The sequence below is a fragment of the Pseudophryne corroboree genome, chromosome 4 (assembly GCF_028390025.1).
Source record: "Pseudophryne corroboree isolate aPseCor3 chromosome 4, aPseCor3.hap2, whole genome shotgun sequence".
NCBI lineage: Eukaryota > Metazoa > Chordata > Amphibia > Anura > Myobatrachidae > Pseudophryne > Pseudophryne corroboree.
In genome coordinates, this window is record NC_086447.1 from 882,799,068 (window position 1) to 882,824,679 (window position 25,612).

Sequence of the window (25,612 nt, forward strand, 5' to 3'; positions counted from 1 at the left end):
GGACGCCAGCCACGTCCTCTCCCTATGAATCTCAATGCACGTGTGAAAATGGCGGCGACGCGCGGCTCCTTATATAGAATCCGAGTCTCGCGATGGATTCTCGCGAGGCTCGGATTCTGACAGCGGGATGATGACGCTCGGGTTAACCGAGCAAGGCGGGAAGACCCGAGTCGCTCGGCCCCGTGTAAAAAAAACTGAAGTTCGGGCGGGTTCGGATTCCGAGGAACCGAACCCGCTCATCCCTAATTATAATAATATGCAGCACAGGTGAGCGTACCCCTACACCACACAGGGCAAACCTTGTAAAAATGATTTGGATAATAATATACAGTAAGTAATGTATATAACACTTTTATTTGGAGTAAATAATATACAGCACAAGACACCACCATTGGACTGATGCAGCACCACTGGACTGGAATTACACGGCAGTATCACTGGCTTTATACGGCAGTACCACTGGATATATACGGCAGCACAGGGACACCACCACTGGACTGATGCAGGACAATACAGCACCACTACAATGAACTGGACTTATATAGCAGCACAGTGGTGTAACTAGAATTTTTTCTCCCCCAAGCCAAAAAATTCTCCGCCCCCCACTCTCCATCCCCATAATTGGCACTAGTAAAGGGCTGAACTTGCAAGCGCCGAAGGCGCGGGCGCCACAAAAAGGGGCATGGCTTTGTTGAAATGGGTGTGGCTTTGCAAAAAGGGGCTTGGCATTGCAGGAAAAGACTACCTTATACCCCAGTTTTGCACCCTGCACGCCCAGACGTTGGCCACCACAGGAAAGAAAAATAATCCTGATTCATGCCCCTTACATTATTTGTAATTTTTCCTCCTTATAGTGATGCCCAGTATACATTATGCCACATACTGCAATGGCCCTTAGACATTATTCCACACACAATAATGCACATTACACAATATGCACACACCATAATGCCTGTGACACATTATGACAGGAATCGCAATGCCCGTTATAAATTATGCTACACACTGCAATGCCCCTGATACATTATAGCACATACAATGCCTGTGACAAATTATGACACACACCGCAATGACCCTGAGACATTATACCACAATGCCCGTGATATAGTATGCCACACACCGTAATGCCTGTGACACATTATGACACACACCGCAATGTCCGTGATACATTATGCCACACACCGCACTGCCTATTATACATTAAGTCCTACAGTAAGGCTTCTAATTACTTTTAAGTTACCTGCACGGTGCCAGGGGTTTTCATACTCAGGGTGTCATGCTCGTTGCCAGGGTGTCATGCTCGTTGCTAGGGGGTAATGCTTGTTGCTAGGGCTGTGTTCCTAGTGCCACATATGCCCCAGTGCCAGATATTCCCCCACCGTGCCAGGTACACACATGCCCCCAATGCCAAATATGCCCCCCCCTTCCCAAGTGGCAGGTACACATTTACCCCCGAGTGTCACATATGCACCCCCAAGTGCCAAATATGCTCCCCCCCGCTGCTGTAAGGAGAGACACGGAGGGCACAGCGCGCGCCTCTCCTGTGTCCCTCCTGCGTCTCCAGCGTGTGTGTTAAATGAAGTGCCGGTTTGTGAGACAATCAGAGCTCACGAACAGGCACTTCATTCAATAGACCCGCCGGACACGCAGGAGGGACACAGGAGAGGCGCGCGCTGTGCCCTCCGTGTCCCTCCTTACAGCAGCGGCAGCAGCGGAGGGTTGGAGCCGGTGGGAGAGGAGACAGCAGATTGACATGCGGACGGCTCGTCCGCATGTCAATCTGCACTAAATCAGTGTTGGCGCCCCCGCAGCCCTGCGCCTCCAAGCCACCGCGCTGGCTGCGGGGGCAGTAGTTACGCCACTGCAGCAGCACTGAACATATGGCAGCAGAGGACACCATCACTGTGACTGGACTGATGCAGCACAAGACACTACCACTGTACTGATGCAGGACACTGAGGACAGAGACACGGCCTCTCGCTACACTCTCCAATGCCGGCGACGCGTGGCTCCTTATATGGAATCCAAACCCTGCGAGAATCCGACAGCTGGATGATAACGTTTAGCCTCGTTCGGGTCTCCAAGTCAGGCGGGAAAACCCGAGCTAGACTCGGGGGCGGGCTCAGTTTTCATCTCTAGCATAAACATGAACAAACTGCTGTATGCAAACATTAAATTACATATGCAAAGTATTGGCTACAGTGTAAAGCAATACAGCTAGCATGCATAACTGTCAGCAGATGGCAGATTTACGGATGAGACACTCACCTGTCAGGTCTGTGTAAATGTCTGTTCCCAGAGGGGGCACTCGTGGGTCAGTGGTGGTGTGATGGAGAAACCGAGGAGGCTGTAAGATATTCCTGCGCAATTATGTTTATTAAATGCTCACGAATATATACAGGAATTGAAGCAGATGATAACTTGAGATGGATGGTACATGGAATGCTGACAATGATGAATAAACAGTCACAGGTATTTAGCTGGTCTGGAAACCAGTGCAGTAATTAGGCAAATTAAATACAGGCAATGAACTAGTCTGGAAACTAGTATAGCAATCAGATGGTGATCACTCCCACAGTTGGTTTGGAAACCAGCAACTATACTCCACACAGTCAGTTTGTAATGCAAAGTCCACAACCAAGCAAGGTTAAGCAGGAGACAACTTGAAACACATATGAAGTGGTTGTATTAAGTGCCAGATGCCATAGCACATAGGTTCTCAAACTCGGTCCTCAGGACCCCACACAGTGCATGTTTTGCAGGTAACCCAGCAGGTGCACAGGTGTATTAATTACTCACTGACACATTGTAAAAGGTCCACAGGTGGAGCTAATTATTTCACTTGTGATTCTGTGAGGAGACCTGCAAAACATGCGCCGTGTGGGGTCCTGAGGACCGAGTTTGAGAACCTGTGCCATAGCACAATGCAAGTTAACCATACACAGGTGAGGATAATGAATAGCACCTGAAGAAAATCTCTTACTGCAAACGGTGGAAGCTGACTGTAGCAGGAGCTGAATTAAATGCTGGGACCTGTAGTTCCACAGGAATACTGGAACCGGGAGATCACTTGGAGATGCCAGAAATAGGAGATTGCTGAAAACAGGAGACTGAAGACTGGAAACTGGAGAATGGAGACTGGAAACTGCTGGGACCTGTAGTTCCACAGGACTAATACACAGGGGAATCTCTGGAGACAGAAGATTGAAGCCAGGAGACGCTTGTTCACAGGATGTGACACGTTGTTCAAGGCAATGATACTGAGCAGGAACTCTGAGTATATACCTCCTGGTCAGCAGGGATTGGAGAATCAAGTCATGTGGGCGCCCAATGCTCAGGAGTGGATAGCACCAAGTCAGCTGACTGCAGGTGTCATGGCGGCGCCCATATTCTGGAGATGGTTAGAATACATCGGGGTACATGCTATATGGCAAGCGAGGTACACAGAGAGCCTCTGCGCATTGCAGACAATCATAGAATACGCTGCCAGGCTGAGGATGTGACCTCCGGAGGCCAGTACATCAGAGCACTGGTAAGTGACGTGATGCAAAATGAAGATTCCTAACATCACCATTGGAATCTATACTACAGGTGAGCACATGTGATATCTGGCGGGGACCATGAGGGAAGTACAATATGGATGTCTCCTGTGAATTACCCAGAATACCCTGAGAACCTTGCTATGGTGGGCTGTGAGGTTCACAACAGAGCTACATTACTTCTGTGCTGGCCAGTATGCGTGGCTGACATAAAAGACTGTAAACAGAAGTAAGATATATATGCTGAAGGCATAAAACACATAAATTAGATCACGCTATGTAGCTTTTCTAGAGAGCTACACAGTGCAGTCTCCTAGAGAGCTACATAACGTGGTCTCCCAGAGCTACATAACGTGGTCTCCCAGAGCTACATAGCGTGGTCTCCCAGAGCTACATAGCGTGGTCGCCCAGAGCTACATAGCGTGGTCGCCCAGAGCTACATAGCGTGGTCGCCCAGAGCTACATAGCGTGGTCGCCCAGAGCTACATAGCGTGGTCGCCCAGAGCTACATAGTGCGGTCTCCTAGAGCTACTGTCATGAGCCACTGCCGTGGCTCATTCCGGTTTGTGTTCTGTGTAACTACAGCCTGTCTCCTGTATGTGTAGTCTGAGCAGTTCACCTGTCAGATAGCTAGGCCTTTACCTTGTGTTATCTGTTTCTATTGAATCAGCATGCCATGTTTTCCTGCATTCTCAGTGCATTTCGTATTCCTGCAGGTTCCCTGTGTGTTCAGCTTCAGCTGCAGTATAATTAGGAGTTTTGTCTGTGTGTGTGTAGCTGTACAGATGCATTCAGTCTCCTCATCAGAGGGTATAGTTTCTCTGGCTGCTCTGATTGGTGCTTGCTCTTTTATTACCCAGCTTGCCCTTCACTGAGGCCGGCTATAACTTACTTCTTCCTGTATGTACCTGTGCCTGTTCCCTGTCCTATGGTGGAATCTTGAACATGTACAGTTGGAGCTATTGCATTGCTTGTGATACCCAGTCCAGTTTGAATCCTGTGTGTCCTGTCCTGCCAGAGTCCACAGCACATTATCCCTGTCACCTGAGTTCCTGATTGTGCATGTGAGACCTAGCCTGGAAGGACTATCAGACAGCTCCAGCCTTACCTTGCCTTGTCTTGCTTTGTCCTGCCTTGCCTGGAATCCAGGGGTCTCCTGCAGCTAAGTACTCTTGTTATCTGTACCTTGCCTTGCTCTGCCTAGTCCTTTAGGAACTCACTGCATAATGATTTATTATTCATACCATCCTGTGTATTGTACATGTATATACAGTCTTGTTGCTAATAACATCCTGTGCTTTGTAGTATATTCATATTTTTTGTATTAAGATTATATTCAAACCTGTGCATTGTTGCACTCATGTACATTTGGTTATTGCTCTGCATGTAGTGCAGTGCAGTGGTATCTAGATTGGGTTGAGTGCACGTCTTACTGTACTGCAACCTACTCTTGCCCAGCCTCCAATAGCTGCTATGTCTATATATAAAACCGGGGGGCATCTGAGTACGGGGTGGACCTAATTCACCATGGAAAAGCGGCTGCTATAGGCAAAGTGTTTGGCTGCAGGAGGATAAAAGACTGCTGGGCAAGGGTAATTGCGTGAGTGTCACCAAGAGCCTCCAGATAGCCTATAGCACAATGTAGTCAGCATAACAGCTACATACCGTGGTCTCCTAGCGCTACATGGCGTGGTCTCCTAGCGCTACATGGCGTGGTCTCCTAGCGCTACATGGCGTGGTCTCCTAGAGCTACATGGCGTGGTCTCCTAGAGCTACATGGCGTGGTCTCCTAGAGTTACATAGCATGGTCTACCCTCCTTTTTTGAATTCTGGAAGACTAGGAGTGCCACCTATTGCGGGATTATTTTACATTTATTTTTGGACCGGCGCCCTGGCAGGTTGTATTTGATGAGTGCTGGACATTAAGGAGATATAGTATCTCCTGTCAAGACTGTGGTTTTGTGGACCCGGTGTTAGTGAAGTCTGTGCGGGCGACTGGAGGACAATGTGAATACTATTACTGACCTGGTTTGGGAGTGTTGTGGACTCTGGGTTTCTTCCGGTGACCGGGAAGAGGAACCGCAGCTGAGATGACCGAATCTAGGTTTTCCTCATGCAGGATTTGGTCGGCAGACAGGAGGCACGTATGGATGCTGGAGGTCTCCTGAAAGACAGAACTTGAAAAGGTGCTGAGGAATGAATGAAGGAGTACCGGATGCTGGAGACACCAATTACGCTTGTGAGCACTGGGTGTTTGGAGGTGCAGAAGTGCTTGGAGGCACTGAGGTGCTTGGAGGCACTGAAGTACTTGGAGACACTGAGGTGCTTGGAGACACTGAGGTGCTTGGAGACACTGAGGTGCTTGGAGACACTGAGGTGCTTGGAGACACTGAGGTGCTTGGAGGCGCGGAAGTGCTTGGAGGCGCGGAAGTGCTTGGAGGCGCGGAAGTGCTTGGAGGCGCGGAGGTGCTCGGAGGCACGGAGATTATTGGAGGCACTGAAGCCACAGGGATACGGGAGCTCTGGAGACCACAACTACAACAGCAGTAAAGATGAAAGCACGGCAGCTGTGGTTTTCAGTTAAGACTATGGAATACTGTACTGTGCCTTTAAGATGAACCACTGCAGCTGTGCCTTTACGTTGAGACTCGTGGAAATAGTGAATATCAGTGGCAACACAAAAGTAAACCAAACTGGGAAACAAAGGAACAGAGTTTTCACAGGAACTAAAGTACAAAGGTTACCTTTAGGGAGCTCAGCTTCAAAACTCACACAGAGCTGAGTGTGACACGAGGAACTGGCCCAGTTTCCAACTCCGTCTCCCAACTTATACTTCCTGGTCCTTGGTGATTGGTGAGCAGGATTAGGTGATGCAGAGAGTCTCAGGCTGGCAGAGGATTGGACAACTCTGGGTCAGGTGAACAGTCACTGTCATGTGAGTACTCTAGACTAGGCTGTGATGTAGAATGAGGCCTAGCAGGCCGAGAGAACACTGAAGCCTGAATTTCTGCAAAACATGAGATGCTGGCTTTTAGGCCTAAACTTCAGATTACTGAATTCAGCCTCACACAGGAGATCACCACAGGTGGAGCTAATTAACTATTACCTTTCAGGCAGAGAACTCAGGAAAACTCATAGTGCTGACAAGCTGTTTAACTCAGTGAGAAAAAGACACAGGATCCAGGACAGATGGCAGGGGTAAGTCACCAAATACGAGAACTGCAGTCAGGATCGTGACATCTCCTATATGATAGCCCAGATCTGGGACTCTGTGCCTGTGTGTCTAACGCTGGGCGTGGCTAGGAGCTCTCATTGGGTTAGCAGCAGGTCTATCACACCCAGTCCACAGCTGATTGGGCGAGAAACGCCCTCCCACACAGGTTACATCTAATGGGAGGCTCTGCCCTTTGGCTGCTGTGTGTTCCCAGAGCAAGATTAACAATGAGGTTGATGGAGCTGCAGCTCCAGCCCCACACCCCAAAACAGGCCCACTGCATCTACAGCAACATACCCTCCAACAATTTACACATAAAAATCGCTACAAATTCAAAAAGGGGGCGTGGCCACAGGTACATTGGTGTGGCCACGCCCCTTTCCCTATACTTTCCATGGCAGTTTGGAGAGCCAAAAATTGGTACAGACCATAAAAGAAAGGTACTGTATCTGCGCTGTAGATAGGGGAAAAAACCCCTTTTACTGCAGCGTCCTATGTCCTGCTGCCAGTCCGCCTGCCCGCTCCGCCAGCAAAAATCTCCACTCCCTAGCTGCGGCGCAGGTGGAACAGAAGCTGCTGCGGCCACCGGCATAGATGTGTATGAAAGCGCTGCAGCCGAAGGCTTTCATAGCCCTCCATTGCGCCGCATACTCTCTGAGCCCCGGAGAGTCCTCTGCACATGATGTCACAGAAGTGCCTCCCCGACACAGCCGTGCCCAGATCCCCAGACTCCACAACACAGCACCTGGGCTGTCGGCCTGGAAGCCCCGAGATGGCTAATGTAACGGATAGAGTAGGTGATATCGCGGAGGGTAATGTCTGGACGCTGTATCAATGTAAAAGGTGACAGTGCTGTGCAGTGCAGTGGGTGTGCAGTGTCACTGACACTGCACAGCACTCTCACCTTTTACATTGATTCAGCTAGTCAGTTCTGCCAGCCAGTCACTATTGTTAGCAGAGCCGGCCATAGGCATAGGCAAACTAGGCAATTGCCTAGGGCATTTGATATGCCTAGGGGCATCAGCAGCTTCTGTTGATTAAAATGATATGCAGCATGCCTATATTCTGTGTGTAGCATTTCATATGCAGATACAGCCACAGTCTCAGACAGTATATAGGCATGCTACATATCATTTTAATCAGCAGAAGCTGCTTGTGCATCCTAGCCACATAGCAATGCAAATAAGCTGCATTTTCATTAAAAAAAAGGTGCCAGACGTTAGCATTGAGGCAAGATTTATGAGGACACATCTGTATCCAAGCAGAGGCAGATGTCACAGTGTTAGTGGCAGTGTGAGTGCTGTGTGCATGTGAGTGGGTTGGTTGTGCAGTAGTGTTCGGAATATGTGTAAGGAGCATTATGTGTGTCATGTAAAAATGCATTAATAATGTGCAACATAGGTAGGTATAAGGGGCACTATGTGTGTCATTATGTGTATAAGGGCATTAATAATGTGCGGCATATGTGTAACAGGGTACTACTGTATGTGTGTCATTATGTGTATAGGGGCACTAATAATGTGCAGCAAATGTGTAAGGGGCACTATGTGTGTCATTATGTGTATAAGGGCATTAATAATGTGTGGCATATGTGTAAGGGACATTATGTGTAAAAGGGTATTAATAAAGGTTGTCATAATGTGTAAGGCGCATTATGTTTATAAGGACATTAATAATGTGTCTCATATGTGTAAGGGGCATTACTCTGTGGCATTATGTGTATAAGGTGCTCTACTATGCTCTACTAATGCGAATAAAGAGCAATAGGGTGTGGTGTAATGTGAATAAGGAGCAATTCAGTGTGATGTAATGTGAATAAGGGGCTCTACTGTGAGGAGTAACGTTTATAAGGTAAAGTGATACTACTGTGGGATGTAATATGAATTATGGACACTATCGCATGATCAAATGTGAATAAAGTTGCAGTACTGTGTGGCGTAATTGGAATTGGGGTTACTATTGTGTGGCCATGCCCCTTGCCAGCAAAAACACACCCCTTTTTGGGCTAAGCACCAAATGTGCGAACTGTTCCTATTTAAAATATAGGGGGTACAAAAACCAAAATAAGGACTGCTATGGTGAGGGGTGATGGTGCTGGGAAAGAGGTGCAAGGTCAGAGGCGGAACCAGCGGTGGTGCATGGGGGCACCATACAAAATCTTGCCTAGGGCATCATATTAGTTAGGGCCGGCTCTGATTGTTAGCGCCAGTGTCCCAACGCGCCGCATTACAGGGAAGTAGACGCACTGAATAAACTTCAGCTTCCAGCAGCCCTTAGCGCCGAAGCATTCTGGCCCTTAGGGCTGCTGGGAGCTGTAGTTTATTGAGTGCACCGGCGCTAACAATAGTGACTGGCTGCTTGGTTGCTGTGCGAGTGTTTGGGAGAGCCACTGCCAAAAGGAGGACAGCAGCTTAGCTGCTTCCAGGATGATAAGCAGGAGAAGCATTACCCGCCCCTCCCACACATCCGCAGCACCCCCACACACCCCCTCCAGCACCCGCAGTAGCTCCGGACCCCATCCCCCACCCTCAGCACCCCCACACCCACCCTCCCCCATCCAGGGCACCCCGCAACTGCTCCTCCCCATCTGAGGTGGCACTGGACCCCAGCCGCGGCACCCACGCACCCTCCCCCACCCGCAGCACCACTGCACCAGCCCCTCCCCCACCTGCGGCACCACCGCAACCGCCCCTCCCCTACCTGTGGCACCCCCGGTCCCCATCCGCATCTTCCCCGAACCCGCTACTCCCCCAACCAAAGCACCTACTAGGTGATTCATCAGGCCCTGCGTGCGCTATTCACGACGTTGCAAGGGGCTTCGACCCCTTAACCATTTGCACGCCCTTTGTCCATGCAATATTTAACCACTCACACAACTGTACATTTGCAGAGTCAGAGGAGGATCTCCAGGTAGGACGGGAACACTAGGATCCATCAAAAGACTGTTGGTCCACACTACTGGGCCTGGGGAAGAGTACTGCAGAGTCCTCTTTTCAGCAGATGTGGGTCTTATTCAAATGCAGAGAGTCACTGATTGAGGCCCCAGAGGTGTATATATTGAGAAAGCAGGGCTACCTGGCATTAACCTCTCCAATCTAGGCATTAGTTATAACCATACTTGCCAACCCTCCCGGAACGGCTATGAGGCTCCCGAAAATCGGGTGAAACTCCCGTCACCCTGGAAAAGAGGGCAAGTCTCTCGCTTCCCCCACCAGTCCCCTGCAGCCCCCCCCCCCCTCCTCACAGCAGAGCTCAAGTGGAAGGTACGTAGGGGACCTCATCACACGGTTTGTGCAGAATCGCGCCATCATAGCTCCGCCCCCTGCTATACAGTATCTCATTTGCTTGCACTGTATGGGCGGGGGGGGGGGGGGGGTGGATTGGAGCCACAATGACGCAATCCTAATGCCATGCCTCTGGACAGCCCACCGTTCCGGCAGCCAAGTCTGCTATGCACCTACCACTCTGCTGTCCCCTCCTGGAGGCACAAATACTTCCTGATCCAGATGTCAAAGGGTCCTGTCCTCTTAATAGCATATCACAGTCACTTGCCTTGAATTGACTGGAGCACGTGAAAACCACTTTGGTTGTCAAGCTGTGCAAAGGACCTCGAGGTCTGAATTTAAGAGTGAACTTCAGATAATATAAGGGGTGTATACAGAAATAGCCAATCAGAGCAGTATTCTCTAATTCCAGCCAATCAGCTCCATCAGCATTTGTCAGAGATTTTTTCCCCCTTGATTAGTATGGGATAATATAAGAAGATACACAATGGGGTGAGGAGAGCAATTCACTATTGATTATGTTAGTAGGGCTATGAGTTCCAGTGGGCACACTGCCAGGAGATATGGGAAGAGCCCATAGAAAAACAACATGGACACAGTTTGTCCATGGGGTGGATGGATTTCTGTATCTACAATAGAGTGCTGCGGTTGCATCAAAATATGCTTAAAGTGTTCCTTGATGTGATTCATTGCTTGCAGCACATTTAGAGTTGCAAACATATTAACATGCATGTACTTAGTGTTCATTCTAGCACCCTGCACCTTTCAAAATCCGTGCAGTACCTCTTTCCTGCCTGGGGTGTCGCTCTCTGCTGTGGTGCTTCTCAGCACACTCTAAACTGTTACTCAGTGCTGTGATACAGACCTGTGTGCGTTGAGAAGCACCAGAGCAGAGAGCGACACCCCATGCAGGAAAGAGGAACTGCACAGGATTTGAAAGGTGCAGGGTGCTAGACTGAACACTATGTACTGTAGCTCAAAACGGGTGGTCTTCTGTATGCTGAATGTCGGGATCCCGGCGCACAGTATACCGGTGCCGGAATCCCGACACCCGGCATACCGACAACTATTCTCCCTCGTGGGGGTCCACGACCCCCCTGGAGGGAGAATAAAATAGTGTGGCGCAGCGTGGCGAGCCCCCAAGGGGCTCCTTTGCGCTCGCCACGCTGTCGGTATGCCGGCGGTCGGGCTCCCGGCGCCGGTATGCTGGTCGCCGGGAGCCCGAGTGCCGGCATACCATACTACACCCCTCAAAACAAATCATTTGGCCACAATATTGCCGTTGATTTATCTATTACCACACCATTGGCTTTTTGCTACAGCCAGCCTTTCTGTAAGATAACCATTAGTCCAGATCAGCTGCCAACGCACTGTGGATCTTGGTAGACGCTTGGAATGATTGAAAGCAAGAAACATAATTTCTAGGTTGGGTATGATATGCCACAGTCATTATGGTGACATTCATTAAGATGATTTGAGAATGTCAACACGGTCATAATGTCAACATATTGTCCCTGGTGGCCCAGTGGTGACTTACTGTACATGCTCCTGGTGGCTGCAGCGGCTTTGGCTGCATCTTCTGGGTCCCGGCAGTCATGTGACGTCACTTCTGGGTTAGACCTCCAATCCTTCAACATTCCAGTAAGTATTTGTCCACATCCCTAACCCTAATCCCTTCCCCTATCTCCTCCTCTCGTGCCTAACCCTTCCTCTAGTGTCAAACCCTTACTCCCCCTGCAGCCTTACCCTAAAGTCCCTCTTCCACTGCAGCCTAACCTCCCACTACTGACTAACCCTAACCCTTCCCCTAGTGTGTCTAAGCCTAACCTCCATCCTCACAGCAGCCTAACCTCCCAGTAGTGTCTAACCCTTCCCCTAGTGTAACTCTCCAAGAAGCATAAGACTAACCTCCATCCTCCACTGCAGCCTAACCCTAACCCTTCCTCTAGTGTCAAACTCTAACTCCCCCTGCAGCCTAACCCTAATCTTCTGCTGCAGCCTAACCTTCCCTCCTGTATCCCAGCTCTTCCTCTAGTACCTAACCCCCCTGCAGCCTAAACCTAATGTCCCCCCTCTACTGCAGCCTAATCTCCCACTAGTGCCTAGCCCTAACCCTTCTCCTAGTACCTAACCCTAATCCCCCCCCCACACACACACACACACACCCTGCAGCCTAACCCTACCCCAGTTTCAGAACCAGTAAGAGGTGGGCCCAGGTGCACAAATATGATTTTGGGCCCCTCATGCTTAAAAAAAAAAAAAAAAAAAAAAACCCAGGGCAATGAGTGCCTGTGCCCCTCAACAGCATCATTTTTCCCACATTCACCCTTGTGTGCCCCAAATGCCAACAGTGTCTCCCTGACATGCTCCCACCACAGCAGCATTTTCCCCAAATGCCGCCTGTGTGCCCCAAATGCCCAAAGCGTCTCCATCACATGCCCCTGTGTGCCCCATATGGTGCACTACTGTACATCATCGCACTACATTGTTGCATTACATTATTACGCTGCATCCTCCTATACACTACATCCCCTGTATGCTTCACTACATCCCCCCCTATGCACAGCACTACACAACTACACCCCCTAAACACTGTACCACATCCCGCCCTATGCGCTGCACTACATCACTACACTACATCCCCCTATATGCTGCACTACATCACTACACTACATCCCCCTATACACTGCACTACATCCCCCCTATGCACAGCACTACACCACTACACTACATCAGCTATACACTATATTATATCACTACATCCTGCCTTATGCTCTGTACTACATTGCTACATAACCCTATATGCTGCACTACATTACATCCCCCTATACACCGAACTACATCACTACACTACATCCCCCATATGCTGCACTACATCACTATACTACATCCCCTATATGCTGCACTACATCAATACACTACATCCCCGGTGCACTGGAATACATCACTATATCTCGCCCTATGCTCTTTACTATACCACTACACTACATCCTCTATACAATGCGCTACATCCCCACTATGAACTGCACTACACCAGTACACTGCATCTCTTATACGCCGCGCTACACTACATCACCCTATACACCAAACTACATACCCCCTATATGCTGCACTGCTTCACTACACTACATCCCATTATATGCTGCACTACATTACTATACTACATCCCTTACACACTGCGATACATTGCTACACTACATCCACTATATGCTACACTACATCCCCCTATATGCTGCACTACATTCCCCACAATAACATCAGAACATCCCAGAGTCTCCCTTCATTTGAACTTCTTACCGTGAGGAAGATCTCTCAGCTCCTCTGTCCTGTGGAGCTCCAGACTAAGGTGGCACTGCAGGCAGGATAGAGTAAAAGGAGGGTGCAGGCCTGGTCCTCAGTCTGACTTTGTACTGGAGGGAGCTGGATAGAGAGAGGCATAGGAGAGAGGAAGTAGGGGGTGGGCCTGGTCCCCTGAATGGGAAGAAGCATAACAGTTAGAGGGGAAGGAGGCTGGGCGCCTCTTCTGGAAGAAGGGACATAGTTCTAGGGAGGACAGTGTCGGACCGTTGCATGAAGGGCCCATCGGGGCAATGTAGTGGTAGGGGCCCATGATCAGGGGTGTGGCTTGTCTCCAGAGGGGGTGTGTCCAACTACCATATTGGTTTGCCTAAGCAGCAGAGAGTGTATGGTCCTTGGCTCCTTGAGATATATATATATATATATATATATATATATATATATATATATATATATATATATATATATATATATATATATATATATATATATTCCTCCAATTATTTCCTATATGACAGTCAGTATTATGTACAGCTGCGCGGCTGCGCAATGGGGTCGGCAGTGGCCCCGGCGTACGCGAATGTGTACATGTTTGACATGGAGGACCTGATGTTTTTGAATAGGCCGGAGGTCAGTTGTAATATACTTAGGTACACCCGTTTACATAGATGATATTTTCATCCTATGGACCGGGGGTACTGATACGTTTGAACAATTAATGCAGGAAGTAAATAGGATGGATACAACAATTAAATTCACGTATTCTCATAGTTTTGAAGAGATCCAGTTCCTGGATGTGGTGGTCCGGGTCAGTGGGGGCCGTGTTGAGACCGGCGTCCATTTCAAGGACGTGGACCGCAACACGTTCCTCCTGGCAGGAAGCCACCACCCGGGGTCCTTAAAACGAGGATTACCACTGTCACAGATGATGAGGGTGGCGAGAATTACTAGTGACGCATCAAAAATTCCAGATGATCTAGATGTATTGATCACTAAATTTAGATCCCGTGGTTATGACCACGAGTTGCTACAGCAACAAAAACAACAGGTGCTGGGGTTGTCAAGGTCTGAATTACTTAAATCAACTAGAAGGGATGATGAGAAAGTAATCCCCTGGGTGAGCACCTTTACGGTAGCAAGCCCCATCATTGATCGGGCCACAAAAGCACTATGGCCGATTGTGAAATCAGATAGTGACCTGACATGTTTCAAGGATGTTAGACCTATGGCCGCGTTTAAACGCGGTCGTAATTTAAAAGACAGGCTGGTGAAAACTGACATTTCAGGCAGAGGTATCCCTAGACACCCTAATGTATACTGTAAGAAACCGGGTTGCTACAGTTGCTTCAATTGCGTCACCTGTCAATATATGTCACCTTGTAAAAGCTTTAAAGATCCTCATACTGAGAAAACGTTTGATATTCGCCATGTAATGACGTGCAAGAGCACGCACGTGGTGTATGTAGTGGTCTGTCCCTGCGGTTTATACTACGTGGGACAGACTACTCGTAGTTTTAGGGAGCGTATGGCTCTCCATCGTTCCAGCATTGATCTATCACTATCAGGTAAATCAATTGATCAACCGGTAGCCAGGCATTTTAAAAAGAAGGGCCACCTATTATCAGAGTTACGTTACTTCATGATCGATCACGTCCCTGAATCTTTACGGGGGGGGGGGGGGGGGGGGTGATCGTAGTAAAGCACTGTTACTGTGTGAGGCCAGGTGGATGTTCAGGTTGAACACCATGGCTCCGCTTGGCCTCAATGAAAAAATTAATTGGAACAGTATAATTAGAGATGAGCGGGTTCGGTTTCTCTGAATCCGAACCCGCACGAACTTCATGTTTTTTTCACGGGTCCGAGCAGACTCGGATCCTCCCGCCTTGCTCGGTTAACCCGAGCGCGCCCGAACGTCATCATGACGCTGTCGGATTCTCGCGAGACTCGGATTCTATATAAGGAGCCGCGCGTCGCCGCCATTTTCACACGTGCATTGAGATTGATAGGGAGAGGACGTGGCTGGCGTCCTCTCCATTAGAAATTAGATTAGAAGAGAGAGAGAGATTGTGCAGAGTCAGACAGAGTTTACCACAGTGACCAGTGCAGTTGTTGTTAGTTAACTTTTATTTATTTTAATATATATCCGTTCTCTGCTATATCCGTTCTCTGCCTGAAAAAAAACGATACACAGCAGCAGCCAGTCACACAGTGTGACTCAGTCTGTGTGCACTCAGCTCAGCCCAGTGTGCTGCACATCAATGTATAAAAGGCAAAGCTTATAATAATTGTGGGGGAGACTGGGGAGCACTGCAGGTTGTTATAGCAGGAGCCCCCAGGAGTACATAATATTATATTAATTTAAAATTAAACAGTGCACACTTTTGCTGCAGGAGTGCCACTGCCAGTGTGACTAGTGGTGACCAGTGCCTGACCACCAGTATAGTAGTATATTGTTGTATGTATTGTATACTATCTCTTTATCAACCAGTCTATATTAGCAGCAGACACAGTACAGTGCGGTAGTTCACGGCTGTGGCTACCTCTGTGTCGGCAGTCGGAACTCGGCAGGCAGTCCGTCCATCCATAATTGTATTACAATATATACCACCTAACCGTGGTATTTTTTTTTCTTTCTTTATACCGTCATAGTGTCATACTAGTTGTTACGAGTATACTACTATCTCTTTATCAACCAGTGTACAGTGCGGTAGTTCACGGCTGTGGCTACCTCTGTGTCGGCAGTCGGCAGGCAGTCCGTCAATCCATAATTGTATTATTATTATAATATATACCACCTAACCGTGGTTTTTTTTCCATTCTTTATACCGTCGTCATAGTGTCATACTAGTTGTTACGAGTATACTACTATCTCTTTATCAACCAGTGTACAGTGCGGTAGTTCACGGCTGTGGCTACCTCTGTGTCGGCAGTCGGCAGGCAGTCCGTCCATCCATAATTGTATTATTATTATAATATATACCACCTAACCGTGGTTTTTTTTCCATTCTTTATACCGTCGTCATAGTGTCATACTAGTTGTTACGAGTATACTACTATCTCTTTATCAACCAGTGTACAGTGCGGTAGTTCACGGCTGTGGCTACCTCTGTGTCGGCAGTCGGCAGGCAGTCCGTCCATCCATAATTGTATTATTATTATAATATATACCACCTAACCGTGGTTTTTTTTTCCATTCTTTAATCTTTATACCGTCGTCATAGTGTCATACTAGTTGTTACGAGTATACTACTATCTCTTTATCAACCAGTGTACAGTGCGGTAGTTCACGGCTGTGGCTACCTCTGTGTCGGCAGTCGGCAGGCAGTCCGTCCATCCATAATTGTATTATTATTATAATATATACCACCTAACCGTGGTTTTTTTTTCATTCTTTATACCGTCGTCATAGTGTCATACTAGTTGTTACGAGTATACTACTATCTCTTTATCAACCAGTGTACAGTGCGGTAGTTCACGGCTGTGGCTACCTCTGTGTCGGCAGTCGGCAGGCAGTCCGTCCATCCATAATTGTATTATTATTATAATATATACCACCTAACCGTGGTTTTTTTTCCATTCTTTATACCGTCGTCATAGTGTCATACTAGTTGTTACGAGTATACTACTATCTCTTTATCAACCAGTGTACAGTGCGGTAGTTCACGGCTGTGGCTACCTCTGTGTCGGCAGTCGGCAGGCAGTCCGTCCATCCATAATTGTATTATTATTATAATATATACCACCTAACCGTGGTTTTTTTTCCATTCTTTATACCGTCGTCATAGTGTCATACTAGTTGTTACGAGTATACTACTATCTCTTTATCAACCAGTGTACAGTGCGGTAGTTCACGGCTGTGGCTACCTCTGTGTCGGCAGTCGGCAGGCAGTCCGTCAATCCATAATTGTATTATTATTATAATATATACCACCTAACCGTGGTTTTTTTTCCATTCTTTATACCGTCGTCATAGTGTCATACTAGTTGTTACGAGTATACTACTATCTCTTTATCAACCAGTGTACAGTGCGGTAGTTCACGGCTGTGGCTACCTCTGTGTCGGCAGTCGGCAGGCAGTCCGTCCATCCATAATTGTATTATTATTATAATATATACCACCTAACCGTGGTTTTTTTTCCATTCTTTATACCGTCGTCATAGTGTCATACTAGTTGTTACGAGTATACTACTATCTCTTTATCAACCAGTGTACAGTGCGGTAGTTCACGGCTGTGGCTACCTCTGTGTCGGCAGTCGGCAGGCAGTCCGTCCATCCATAATTGTATTATTATTATAATATATACCACCTAACCGTGGTTTTTTTTCCATTCTTTATACCGTCGTCATAGTGTCATACTAGTTGTTACGAGTATACTACTATCTCTTTATCAACCAGTGTACAGTGCGGTAGTTCACGGCTGTGGCTACCTCTGTGTCGGCAGTCGGCAGGCAGTCCGTCCATCCATAATTGTATTATTATTATAATATATACCACCTAACCGTGGTTTTTTTTCCATTCTTTATACCGTCGTCATAGTGTCATACTAGTTGTTACGAGTATACTACTATCTCTTTATCAACCAGTGTACAGTGCGGTAGTTCACGGCTGTGGCTACCTCTGTGTCGGCAGTCGGCAGGCAGTCCGTCCATCCATAATTGTATTATTATTATAATATATACCACCTAACCGTGGTTTTTTTTCCATTCTTTATACCGTCGTCATAGTGTCATACTAGTTGTTACGAGTATACTACTATCTCTTTATCAACCAGTGTACAGTGCGGTAGTTCACGGCTGTGGCTACCTCTGTGTCTGCAGTCGGCAGGCAGTCCGTCCATCCATAATTGTATTATTATTATAATATATACCACCTAACCGTGGTTTTTTTTCCATTCTTTATACCGTCGTCATAGTGTCATACTAGTTGTTACGAGTATACTACTATCTCTTTATCAACCAGTGTACAGTGCGGTAGTTCACGGCTGTGGCTACCTCTGTGTCGGCAGTCGGCAGGCAGTCCGTCCATCCATAATTGTATTATTATTATAATATATACCACCTAACCGTGGTTTTTTTTTCATTCTTTATACCGTCGTCATAGTGTCATACTAGTTGTTACGAGTATACTACTATCTCTTTATCAACCAGTGTACAGTGCGGTAGTTCACGGCTGTGGCTACCTCTGTGTCGGCAGTCGGCAGGCAGTCCGTCCATCCATAATTGTATTATTATTATAATATATACCACCTAACCGTGGTTTTTTTATACCACCTAACCGTGGCAGTCCGTCCATAATTGTATACTAGTAAACTATCCAATCCATCCATCTCCATTGTTTACCTGAGGTGCCTTTTAGTTCTGCCTATAAAATATGGAGAACAAAAAAGTTGAGGTTCCAAAATTAGGGAAAGATCAAGATCCACTTCCACCTCGTGCTGAAGCTGCTGCCACTAGTCATGGCCGAGACGATGAAATGCCAGCAACGTCGTCTGCCAAGGCCGATGCCCAATGTCACAGTACAGAGCATGTCAAATCCAAAACACCAAATATCAGAAAAAAAAGGACTCCAAAACCTAAAATAAAATTGTCGGAGGAGAAGCGTAAACTTGCCAATATGCCATTTACCACACGGAGTGGCAAGGAACGGCTGAGGCCCTGGCCTATGTTCATGGCTAGTGGTTCAGCTTCACATGAGGATGGAAGCACTCAGCCTCTCGCTAGAAAACTGAAAAGACTCAAGCTGGCAAAAGCACCGCAAAGAACTGTGCGTTCTTTGAAATCCCAAATCCACAAGGAGAGTCCAATTGTGTCGTTTGCGATGCCTGACCTTCCCAACACTGGACGTGAAGAGCATGCGCCTTCCACTATTTGCATGCCCCCTGCAAGTGCTGGAAGGAGCACCCGCAGTCCAGTTCCTGATAGTCAGATTGAAGATGTCAGTGTTGAAGTACACCAGGATGAGGAGGATATGGGTGTTGCTGGCGCTGGGGAGGAAATTGACCAGGAGGATTCTGATGGTGAGGTGGTTTGTTTAAGTCAGGCACCCGGGGAGACACCTGTTGTCCGTGGGAGGAATATGGCCGTTGACATGCCAGGTGAAAATACCAAAAAAATCAGCTCTTCGGTGTGGAGGTATTTCACCAGAAATGCGGACAACAGGTGTCAAGCCGTGTGTTCCCTTTGTCAAGCTGTAATAAGTAGGGGTAAGGACGTTAACCACCTCGGAACATCCTCCCTTATACGTCACCTGCAGCGCATTCATAATAAGTCAGTGACAAGTTCAAAAACTTTGGGTGACAGCGGAAGCAGTCCACTGACCAGTAAATCCCTTCCTCTTGTAACCAAGCTCACGAAACCACCCCACCAACTCCCTCAGTGTCAATTTCCTCCTTCCCCAGGAATGCCAATAGTCCTGCAGGCCATGTCACTGGCAAGTCTGACGAGTCCTCTCCTGCCTGGGATTCCTCCGATGCATCCTTGCGTGTAACGCCTACTGCTGCTGGCGCTGCTGTTGTTGCCGCTGGGAGTCGATGGTCATCCCAGAGGGGAAGTCGTAAGCCCACTTGTACTACTTCCAGTAAGCAATTGACTGTTCAACAGTCCTTTGCGAGGAAGATGAAATATCACAGCAGTCATCCTACTGCAAAGCGGATAACTGAGTCCTTGACAACTATGTTGGTGTTAGACGTGCGTCCGGTATCCGCCGTTAGTTCACAGGGAACTAGACAATTTATTGAGGCAGTGTGCCCCCGTTACCAAATACCATCTAGGTTCCACTTCTCTAGGCAGGCGATACCGAGAATGTACATGGACGTCAGAAAAAGACTCACCAGTGTCCTAAAAAATGCAGTTGTACCCAATGTCCACTTAACCATGGACATGTGGACAAGTGGAGCAGGGCAGGGTCAGGACTATATGACTGTGACAGCCCACTGGGTAGATGTATGGACTCCCGCCGCAAGAACAGCAGCGGCGGCACCAGTAGCAGCATCTCGCAAACGCCAACTCTTTCCTAGGCAGGCTACGCTTTGTATCACCGCTTTCCAGAATACGCACACAGCTGAAAACCTCTTACGGCAACTGAGGAAGATCATCGCGGAATGGCTTACCCCAATTGGACTCTCCTGTGGATTTGTGGCATCGGACAACGCCAGCAATATTGTGTGTGCATTAAATCTGGGCCAATTCCAGCACGTCCCATGTTTTGCACATACCTTGAATTTGGTGGTGCAGAATTTTTTAAAAAACGACAGGGGCGTGCAAGAGATGCTGTCGGTGGCCAGAAGAATTGCGGGACACTTTCGGCGTACAGGCACCACGTACAGAAAACTGGAGCACCACCAAAAACTACTGAACCTGCCCTGCCATCATCTGAAGCAAGAAGTGGTAACGAGGTGGAATTCAACCCTCTATATGCTTCAGAGGTTGGAGGAGCAGCAAAAGGCCATTCAAGCCTATACAATTGAGCACGATATAGTAGGTGGAATGCACCTGTCTCAAGTGCAGTGGAGAATGATTTCAACGTTGTGCAAGGTTCTGATGCCCTTTGAACTTGCCACACGTGAAGTCAGTTCAGACACTGCCAGCCTGAGTCAGGTCATTCCCCTCATCAGGCTTTTGCAGAAGAAGCTGGAGGCATTGAAGAAGGAGCTAACACGGAGCGATTCCGCTAGGCATGTGGGACTTGTGGATGCAGCCCTTAATTCGCTTAACAAGGATTCACGGGTGGTCAATCTGTTGAAATCAGAGCACTACATTTTGGCCACCGTGCTCGATCCTAGATTTAAAGCCTACCTTGGATCTCTCTTTCCGGCAGACACAAGTCTGCTGGGGTTGAAAGACCTGCTGGTGACAAAATTGTCAAGTCAAGCGGAACGCGACCTGTCAACATCTCCTCCTTCACATTCTCCCGCAACTGGGGGTGCGAGGAAAAGGCTCAGAATTCCGAGCCCACCCGCTGGCGGTGATGCAGGGCAGTCTGGAGCGACTGCTGATGCTGACATCTGGTCCGGACTGAAGGACCTGACAACGATTACGGACATGTCGTCTACTGTCACTGCATATGATTCTCTCAACATTGATAGAATGGTGGAGGATTATATGAGTGACCGCATCCAAGGAGGCACGTCACACAGTCCGTACTTATACTGGCAGGAAAAAGAGGCAATTTGGAGGCCCTTGCACAAACTGGCTTTATTCTACCTAAGTTGCCCTCCCACAAGTGTGTACTCCGAAAGAGTGTTTAGTGCCGCCGCTCACCTTGTCAGCAATCGGCGTACGAGGTTACATCCAGAAAATGTGGAGAAGATGATGTTCATTAAAATGAATTATAATCAATTCCTCCGCGGAGACATTGACCAGCAGCAATTGCCTCCACAAAGTACACAGGGAGCTGAGATGGTGGATTCCAGTGGGGACGAATTGATAATCTGTGAGGAGGGGGATGTACACGGTGATATATCGGAGGGTGAAGATGAGGTGGACATCTTGCCTCTGTAGAGCCAGTTTGTGCAAGGAGAGATTAATTGCTTCTTTTTTGGGGGGGGTCCAAACCAACCCGTCATTTCAGTCACAGTCGTGTGGCAGACCCTGTCACTGAAATGATGGGTTGGTTAAAGTGTGCATGTCCTGTTTTGTTTATACAACATAAGGGTGGGTGGGAGGGCCCAAGGATAATTCCATCTTGCACCTCTTTTTTTCTTTTCTTTTTCTTTGCATCATGTGCTGATTGGGGAGGGTTTTTTGGAAGGGACATCCTGCGTGACACTGCAGTGCCACTCCTAGATGGGCCCGGTGTTTGTGTCGGCCACTAGGGTCGCTAATCTTACTCACACAGCTACCTCATTGCGCCTCTTTTTTTCTTTGCGTCATGTGCTGTTTGGGGAGGGTTTTTTGGAAGGGACATCCTGCGTGACACTGCAGTGCCACTCCTAGATGTGCCTGGTGTTTGTGTCGGCCACTAGGGTCGCTAATCTTACTCACACAGTCAGCTACCTCATTGCGCCTCTTTTTTTCTTTGCGTCATGTGCTGTTTGGGGAGGGTTTTTTGGAAGGGCCATCCTGCGTGACACTGCAGTGCCACTCCTAGATGGGCCCGGTGTTTGTGTCGGCCACTAGGGTCGCTTATCTTTCTCACACAGTCAGCTACCTCATTGCGCCTCTTTTTTTCTTTGCGTCATGTGCTGTTTGGGGAGGGTTTTTTGGAAGGGACATCCTGCGTGACACTGCAGTGCCACTCCTAGATGGGCCCGGTGTTTGTGTCGGCCACTAGGGTCGCTAATCTTACTCACACAGCTACCTCATTGCGCCTCTTTTTTTCTTTGCGTCATGTGCTGTTTGGGGAGGGTTTTTTGGAAGGGACATCCTGCGTGACACTGCAGTGCCACTCCTAGATGGGCCCGGTGTTTGTGTCGGCCACTAGGGTCGCTTATCTTACTCACACAGCGACCTCGGTGCAAATTTTAGGACTAAAAATAATATTGTGAGGTGTGATGTGTTCAGAATAGGCTGAAAATGAGTGTAAATTATGTTTTTTGAGGTTAATAATACTTTGGGATCAAAATTACCCCCAAATTCTATGATTTAAGCTGTTTTTTAGGGTTTTTTGAAAAAAACACCCGAATCCAAAACACACCCGAATCCGACAAAAAAAATTCGGTGAGGTTTTGCCAAAACGCGGTCGAACCCAAAACACGGCCGCGGAACCGAACCCAAAACCAAAACACAAAACCCGAAAAATTTCCGGCGCTCATCTCTAAGTATAATGTAGATATCCGTTATTCCATACACTATGCATAAGACACTATTCTAAATTGAATTATGTTACTGTTTTTACTAGGTCTTAGCCATTAATAGGGGTGCATCAGGTATAACTATTTGCCCTGGAGCTTTAATTAATTCATGTTGAGTTATATTCTATCTATATAGCAACATCTGTGTATGCATGATTAATGTTCTCCCCAGGTTGGTGTTTTGTTTTAACAACGTTGTTGTTTGATTAACGTTGGTGTTTTAAATGTATTTCAGCTGCTGCTACACCGCGCTGATGGGCGCTGGAGTCCGGGTTTCCATGGCAACTCCTGGGTTGGAACGCAAGCCGTGTTGTCTCTATGACAACGACCGGAAGTATCCGCCCGGAAGTACGTCATCGGGATAGGATCCGAATCTCAGGTGCGGCCAGGCGCGGCGTGCGGCGCTGATTCACGGGGTATTTCAGAGGGTAAGTGTTTGTATGTTATTTTAGCTTGGTGTTGTCTGGAAGAAGGAGCTAACAGCTCCGAAACGTCACAATAAATGGACCAGCAAATTTACTTTTCTCTGAAGTCCTAGTGGATGCTGGGAACTCCGTAAGGACCATGGGGAATAGCGGCTCCGCAGGAGACTGGGCACAACTAAAGAAAGCTTTAGGTCACCTGGTGTGCACTGGCTCCTCCCACTATGACCCTCCTCCAAGCCTCAGTTAGATTTTGTGCCCGGCCGAGGTTGGATGCACACTAGGGGCTCTCCTGAGCTTCTAGAAAGAAAGTATAGAATTAGGTTTTTTATTTTCAGTGAGACCTGCTGGCAACAGGCTCACTGCAGCGAGGGACTAAGGGGAGAAGAAGCGAACCTGCCTGCTTGCAGCCAGCTTGGGCTTCTTAGGCTACTGGACACCATTAGCTCCAGAGGGATCGACCGCAGGCCCAGCCTTGGTGTTCGGTCCCGGAGCCGCGCCGCCGTCCCCCTTACAGAGCCAGAAGCAAGAAGAGGTCCGGAAAATCGGCGGCAGAAGACATCAGTCTTCACCAAGGTAGCGCACAGCACTGCAGCTGTGCGCCATTGCTTTTCATACACACTTCACACTCCGGTCACTGAGGGTGCAGGGCGCTTGGGGGGGGCGCCCTGAGCAGCAATAAAAACACCTTGGCTGGCAAAAATACCACAATATATAGCCCCAGAGGCTATATATGTGGTAAATACCCCTGCCAGAATCCAGAAAAAAGCGGGAGAAAAGTCAGCGAAAAAGGGGCGGAGCTATCTCCCTCAGACACACTGGCGCCATTTTCTCTTCACAGTGCAGCTGGAAGAAAGCTTCCCAGGCTCTCCCCTGTAGTTTTCAGGCTCAAAGGGTTAAAAAGAGAGGGGGGGCACTAAATTTAGGCGCAATATTATATATACAAGCAGCTATTGGGGAAATTTCACTCAGTTATAGTGTTAATCCCCACATTATATAGCGCTCTGGTGTGTGCTGGCATACTCTCTCTCTGTCTCCCCAAAGGGCTTTGTGGGGTCCTGTCCTCAGTCAGAGCATTCCCTGTGTGTGTGCGGTGTGTCGGTACAGCTGTGTCGACATGTTTAATGAGGAGGCTTATAGGGTGACGGAGCAGATGCCGATAAATGTGATGTCGCCCCCTGTGGGGCCGACACCAGAGTGGATGGTTAGGTGAAAGGTATTAACCGACAGTGTCAACTCCTTACATAAAAGGGTGGATGACGTAACAGCTGTGGGACAGCCGGCTTCTCAGTCCGCGCCTGCCCAGGCGTCTCAAAGGCCATCAGGGGCTCAAAAACGCCCGCTCACTCAGATGGCAGACACAGATGTCGACACGGAGTCTGACTCCAGTGTCGACAAGGTTGAGACATATACACAATCCACTAGGAACATCCGTGACTTGATCCCGGCAATAAAAAATGTGTTACACATTTCTGACATTAACCCAAGTACCACTAAAAAGGGTTTTATGTTTGGGGAGAAAAAGCAGGCAGTGTTTTGTTCCCCCATCAGATGAATGAATGAAGTGTGTGAAAAGCGTGGGTTCCCCCCGATAAGAAACTGGTAATTTCTAAAAAGTTACTGATGGCGTACCCTTTCCCGCCAGAGGATAAGTTACGCTGGGAGATATCCCCTAGGGTGGATAAGGCGCTGCTCACACGGTTGTCAAAAAAGGTGGCACTGCCGTTTTAGGAACGGCCACTTTGAAGGTACCTGTTGATAAAAAGCAGGGGCTATCCTGAAGTCTGTATTTACACACTCAGGTACTAGACTGAGACCTGCAGATCGTGCTGCTGCAGCGTGGTCGGTGACCCTGTCAAACATGAGAACATATTAAAGACGTCGTCTTATATATGAGGGATGCACAGAGGGATATTTTGCCGGCTGGCATCCAAAATGAATGTAATGTCCATTCTGTCAGGAGGGTATTAGAGACCTGTCACTGGACAGGTGATGCTGCCTTTAAAAGGCGCATAGAGACTCTGCCTTATAAGGGTGAGGAATTATTTGGGGATGGTCTCTGGGA